Source organism: Mus caroli, chromosome 18 (assembly GCF_900094665.2).
Source record: "Mus caroli chromosome 18, CAROLI_EIJ_v1.1, whole genome shotgun sequence".
In the NCBI taxonomy this organism is placed as follows: Eukaryota; Metazoa; Chordata; class Mammalia; order Rodentia; family Muridae; genus Mus; species Mus caroli.
This window is the reverse complement of record NC_034587.1, coordinates 79,500,795-79,507,652: the sequence shown is the minus strand read 5'-3', so window position 1 is coordinate 79,507,652 and position 6,858 is coordinate 79,500,795. Positions and strand designations below refer to the sequence as shown.

At 46.1% G+C, this 6,858-nt stretch overlaps 1 long non-coding RNA gene across 1 annotated transcript in view; it reads left to right on the top strand.

Annotated features, from left to right (window-relative positions):
* Window positions 1–3,390: 3,390 nt before the first annotated feature.
* LOC110285145 overlaps window positions 3,391–6,858 on the top strand; it is an 8,211-nt gene continuing 4,743 nt past the window's right edge. The window contains exons 1-2 of the long non-coding RNA XR_002377024.1: window positions 3,391–3,451; window positions 5,841–5,947. This is a non-coding gene — a long non-coding RNA (uncharacterized LOC110285145). The remainder of the gene's footprint in view (window positions 3,452–5,840; window positions 5,948–6,858) is intronic.

Sequence of the window (6,858 nt, the reverse complement as noted above, 5' to 3'; positions counted from 1 at the left end):
GTGTCTGCAGGAAAGGGCTCCATTGTGCTCCTTCCAGGCAAATAGTCAGGTGTCTCTCCCATCCTTGGGCAACCCTTAGCTTACGGAGGCTTCTTCCCCTTGTCCGCGACTCTGCCTGTCACAAGCTGTCACCTGGATGCCTGTCCTGAGGCTCTCCATACGAGTCTCTTCCTCCTTCTCTTTATGAGGTGTTACAGTGAGCTTCACTTTTTAGGGTCAACCACCTGCTGAGTCTCAAGCCACCTAGGTCAGTTATTGCAGAATCCCCCAGTGACAAATGAAATTCCACCCCCATCCTTCCAACCTTCTCATTTTCCTTCAAAGCCCTTGGGACTGCCTGACCTGTTGTACGTTTGGTGTAAATAATTTATGGCTCTTTTCCCCCATGGCAAAATACAAGGTTCGGGAGGTCAGGATATCTTATAAGCTCTTCTCCTCCTCTATTCCACAGCTTCCTAAACTGTGGACTGACATACCATATGTGGCTGCATAGCTTAACATGGGGGTTGTGGAAAATTGCTGCCGCTGGTAAAAGATTGCTGAACACTCAAGGAGCAGAAGTTGATTCAAAGTCAAGTTTGCAATGAGTGGTGAGGCTCCATCCGCGCTCACTCGTGCCGTGCTGGCTGACTTCACGGAGGCCCTGCCTTGGTTCTGAACACTTGGCATTCAGTTAGTTTACATTGTTCATGCTGCCACACCGGCTGAAGACCTCTGCTCAGACTTAAGACTGTTCTGTGCTGCAAACCACAGTGTTTTCACTGCAAGTGCAAGTGATCCGCTCGCACAGAAACATAATAGTTTAACTACAGGAAACATAGACTGTTCACATTCATACCATCGTCCTCGGCGTGTGAGCATCAAACTGATGTATTTTAGGATTGCATAGCATTAAGATGCTAGATTTTTAAATTGGCTGTTTGAGCTGCTCACTGAAGTTTCATGAAAAAAAAAAGAAAGAAAGAGAGAGAGAGAGAGAGAGAGAGAGAGAGAGAGAGAGAGAAACCACTCCATGAATTTTGGCTTGGGATTAGGACAGAATTTCAGCCGTTTCTGAAATGGCCCTAAATATACTTCTACCATTTTGTACTACATATTTATGCAAAATGCCTTCCTCAGCACTAGTGATTATGAAATCAAAATAATGATCAACTCTGAAAAACACTAGAGATGTTCTGCATCCTGCAGGATCAAATCCTCAGCCAAGATTTAATTATTGATATAAAAATAAGCAAACATATCCATCTCATTACTGTGCAGATTCACTTTTGTCTTTAATAAATCGTAAGGTTATACTTATACCAAGAGTTTTATAAAAAAATTTCCTGATGAGTTATTGTCCAATAATGTTTGATTTGTGTACCTAGTTTATACATCTATAGACTTGGAATTACACACACACACACACACACACACACACACACCACAATTCTCCAGCAAAAAAAGAGGTTACAAGTAGACCAGGTTTGGAAAGCCTTGCTTTGTAGCTATTGCTTAGGACAGAGTGAACAAAACAGAAACAACCAAATGAGGAAACAGAGACACAAGAAATTATCTGAGTCAACGAACAATCTAAGATTCAAGTCACACTTTTCTGCTGAACGCCCCACACAATCCATCTGCGGTAAGGTCCAGCCTGTCCTAAGCTGTGGGGGACAGAACAGAGTTGTCTCAAAATATACAAGGTCTTAGCACTGGCATTTCCTTTGTTTGAATTCCCATATCCCCCAAATATCATGATAAATAAAAGTGACTAATTCAGGAGACTAATATTTCTAGTCTTCTAAAATGTCCAGTTGTCTGTGGCAGGAGCTGTTTGTCCCACCCACGTGAAACACTAAGAGTTGGGGATGGTGAGAGAGGATTTTGCCTCTAATCCTTCAGAGCCATCTGAATGAGCCATCCTTCTACCCAGAGTTTAAACACAGACATGTTGTACACATGTTCTTTTCTATTTTCTTTTATTGGGCTCACATGATGTTGTGTGGTGTTCCTTAAAAACCTGAAAAGGTCCTGTACACTAGCAGGCAGGCTACAATTCTTCTGTGTCCACAATAATTATTAAAATAAAGCACTATTGTTTCTTAATCATTAAGGCTTCAGAATTGTTTTTTCCTCAGATAGCTTGAATTCTTTATTGTTTTCCAGACTTTGAGAATAAGGACCCTTTTGCTGGGCTTCCTGGCCAATTATTTTGCTTTGAAAATAAGACAGCAGGAAGACGTCTGCCTTTGCCAAAGAAAAGCGCTTCCATGGAGAGTCGGTGCTGGGCACCAATCAACTGATCTTCAGCCACGTGGCTCAGAGGAGGTTGGGCCAGAGGGCCTAGAGCTATTTGGGTTTTCCTGGACACTGCTTGGAAAGGTCTCCTAGGGGAAACATTTAAGTTTTGTGTGTGTGTGTGTGTGTGTGTGTGTGTGTGCGCGCGCGCGCGCGCACACACGCATGTAACACAGTAGATATTTTGGGCTAATTCCCCATCTTAAGAAGAGCATCCTGTGGTATTTATGGAGAGATGTAGGTGACCCAGCATTTAACATCGCTGCATTCAGCACGCTGTGCGTAGGCGCCTGAGATGGAGAAAAGAGCACCTGCAGGCGTTTGTTTCCCACTGGGGAGTGAACTGGCATTCCTGGTGAATGTCTCCTCTTCACAGGCCTGCGCGTTTGCTCTAGCCTTAGGCCCAGGATGGTATCTGGGGAACAGAGAAAGGCCTATACTGGAGGAGGTCTGTCTGCTGAGCTGACACTTCCTGCTTTCCCCTGGCAGTCCTCTGGAGGGGACACCCTCAAACTGGATGAGGGCCTGCCTGTCAGCTCATGCCTGGAAAGGCCTGTTAGACCAAACTGCTTTGCCAAATTTCCTGTTAGTAACATTTAGATTCTATATTTACTGTCTAGAGCTCGCCAACCCTGCCGCCCCATGAACGCTAAAAATTAGAGATGCCAACAGACGGGAGGGTGGGACAGTCCCTTTCAAAAACCTGGCTGGTTTGGCTATAATCGCCTGGCAAGCCAAGCAGCTCCTGCAGCCAGGCCCCTGCGGGCCCTGCCTCCCGCCCACCGTGCTGCATGCCAGGGACGCAGAGTACCTCCCAGGAGCCAACTGCAGCCAGCGTGCCCAAAGCTTTTCAGTGGGAATTAAATTACCTGCTAACTACCTAAACAGCTCCTGTGTGGATAGGGGTCTTCATTCATTTTATTTCCTTGGGCCAGGGGAGAACAAAGGTAGCAGAAAGGGGCACCGGTGGAAATGAGGAAAGAGCACTGCCCAGGAAGAGCTCTCTGACTGGCCTGGCTCCTGGTGGCTGGTCCTGGCAGCAGCACCCGCGGGGCACAGCAGCTCTTGGGCGAGGCAACCTGGACCCGGTTACCGTGGCAACCTGTTTCCCTGGTTACCCGAGGCGGACGGTCCAAGAGGAGCAGCAGCACGGAGGATGAGCGGATGCATGGTAGTGTTTGCAGGGAGTTGATGCTGGGCTGGGGAGAGGCATCCTAGAGAAACTAGAGGGCGCTGCTCTGTCCCCAAACAGGAACTTAACCCCATAGCCAAGGCCAACATGCCCTCACTTGCTCTGCAAGACCTGCAAGTAGCCTCACAGGGCCCACATGCACAGCACTGCCATCTGCATTCTGGACCTAAGAGTAAACTTGTGTTCAAGAGCCAGGAGTCCGGAGAGCAGGGGATGGGAGGAGGGAAGAGGGAGGAGGAGGGGGAGGGGGAGGGGAGGAAAAGAGGAGAGGAGAGGGGAGGGGAAAGGCGGGGAGGGGGATAGGGAAGGGGAGGGGAGAAAAGAGGACAGGAGAGAGGAGAGGAGGGGAAGGGAGGGGAGAGGAGAGGAGGGGCATGACAGGGCAAGGCTAGGAGAGGTGAGGCAAGGGGAGGAGAGGAAGAGATCTAAACACAAGGGCTAGGGAGCACTGGAAGCGATGTGTCATGCAAACATAAGATTTAGGATTTAGGATTTTAGGGGGAGAATGGAATCATAGGGGTAAAATACGAAAAACAAAAGTATACTGATGTACACACACTAAGATGTCATAACGAAGCCCATCGTTCTGCACAGTAACTTACAAAATGACTTTTAAAAGGAAAAGAAATCTTTTTTTCAAGGCTATTTCCTTGGCACTGAGGGCAGGTCTTAAAACCTCCGGGCTAAGACTGTATTAGTGTGATTCAGAAAATCATCGGCCAGCAGGACATTTCAAAAAAAAAAAAAAGTCAGAAAACCCTTTCCCTAAAAGGTAGAATAAAATTGGTCCATTTAGGTAGGAAGATGAAGTGGAAGCCCTCCAGGGTTCCTTGCATCTCTGGTCCTACTTCCAGCGTTTCCCTGCGTCCTTTCATTACTGAAGAAAGCCAGGAAGATTTAACACAGACTCTGTTACTACTTTCAAATTTTGCCAACTTATTTCCTCAAATAAAGATAAATCAATCAATCCAAAACAAGCAAACCCAAAACCAACCAACCAAACAAACAAACAAATTAAAAAAAAATCTTGCTTGGTTCCAAAGCAAAACCCCGTGGTCTGCTGCTCCCTGGCTAGGTGGAGTCTCCCATAGTTTCTTGCCCCATACCTGTGAGTCCATCTTTTCTGGTAGGAGGGTGCCTTTCTTAGATGCATCTGCTTCTGTACAGCTCTTCCTCAGGAAGAGCAGCCATGGGAGCCCCAGAGGCACTGAGTTTCTGCACGGGTTTCCTGTGGAAAGCCCTTAGTTTGAATAGACCACTGCAGATGCTTATATTGGTCTCCTTAACTCCCGGAGCACATGATAGCTCAAGATTCCAGTGACCCGTGTCTCTGAAGTCTGCAATGGCCACATAACCTCCAGGTGGGCAAGGGCATGGTAGGGAATCAGAACCCTAAGTGCTGTGGCCACTGTGGGAACCCTTCCCCTGGGCTTGTTTGCCCAAGGAGTGGTGGCTTTCCACGCCTAGAGAGCAGGAGACAAATCACCTAAGCCTTTGGGTTTTGTCAGAGGCAGACAAAGAAGGTAGCAGGAAGGGAAGAAATGGGGGAAATATAGTCAAGTGGAATCTGTACCTCTTGTCCGCTGCTATCATCAAGGCCCTGGGTTGGATCTGATTATGCCTGGTAGGCTCATACCTGTGACCTAAATAATCAGAATCGGGCTGCTTCTGTTTTTTTTTGTTTTTTTTTTTTAAGATTTATTTATTTATTATATGTAAGTACACTGTAGCTGTCTTCAGACACTCCAGAAGAGGGCGCCAGAACTCGTTACAGATGGTTGTGAGCCACCATGTGGTTGCTGGGATTTGAACTCTGGACCTTCAGAAGAGCAGTCGGGTGCTCTTACCCACTGAGCCATCTCACCAGCCCCGGGCTGCTTCTGTATTGGCTGATGCCACCAACATGTTTCTTTGACAGAACTGGAATTGGGAGAAATCAGTTACTATTTGTAAGAGGATCTAGAGGAAGGAAGCCTTGTTCATAACTTCTAAGGATTTGGATAAAGCCACCATCATGGTGAATACAAAATACAGACGTCATGGGTGTATGCCTCAAAGACCATGGCCCTCCTCAGTCGGTGCTTCCGGCGCTACAGTGACGGGGTCAGTAAACCCTGGCTTTATAGCAGGGTCTTGAGAAAGAACCCGACACCTCTGAGTTTTCTTAGAAAGTTGTTAGAACTCTGACTTAGCTAGAAGTCTTGAATCTCACAGGAGAAAATCTTGCAAGTTGGCTGAAATTTTTATTTTATATTTAATATTGTATGTGTGTGTGTGCATGAATCTGTGTGCGTCTGTGTATCTGTGTGTATGCACACGCTATGACACATATATAGATGTAGGAGTAATAAACTGAGTGCTTTCACAGAATCTACTGAGGAGACATTGCTGGTGTTAAATGCAAGCAGCAGAGAATTAGACAGAGCTGGAAGGTTTTCAGAATTCTCACCAAAGGTAAATTGTCTCCAATGTCAGGTAAGCAAATATTTTTCTTTCTGTCTTGCTGATAAAGTGTCAGAAGAGCCAGGTTAGGAACTCACTTGTGTTAGAGCCGCCATGTCTGAACCCTGCACGCTAAAGTCCCCATGTGTAAAGGCTCATGACCCTTAGGGGAAAAACTCCTTGAGCCAACTGTAAAGTGAATATTCATAATAGAGAAGTGAGTTATCCGAACGTTCATCTGCTCAGGACAGAGATAACCTGGTTCTGAAGCAGAGGCTAGGGGGAAGGGCTGTTTTGTTTCTTTTGTTTGCTTGTTCTTTAGCTTATACTTAAATTACAACATTTCTCCTTCCAAATCCTCCCATATAACCCTCCCCACCTTCCTTCAACATTACTAATTGTTATTGCATGCTTATGTGTAGAAACATATATATTCCAAACTATAACTTTATAAGTCCATATAATGTTACTTGCATGTGTGGTTGGTTTTCAGGGCTGACCATTTGTCAATACACCACCAAGTGGTGTGTTCTTCTCAGGGGAGGACCACCTCTCCTGATCCAAGCTTTTCCAGTTGTTGGTAGTCCTTTGTGTAGGGTTAAGACCTCAAAGACTTTCCCTTATCCAATTTGCCATGTCAACCGATGACACCCTTATTAAGCTCACTTTTGAGCAGCCATGATGGTAAGACGTTACGGGTGTAGCTTCTGATGTTTCTAGGAGACACTGTCCCTAGATCATCTGGCTTTTACAGTCTTTCCACCCCCTTTCCACAACATTTCCTAAGCCTTAGGCGCGGGAGTGTTTTGTAGATGCATCCAGTGGGCCTTGGTCTCACAACTCTGAATTTTGCTTGGGTGTGGTTTTCTATAATGGTCTCCATCTAATTGGGTGTGGTTTTCTATAATGGTCTCCATCTAATTGGGTGTGGTTTTCTATAATGG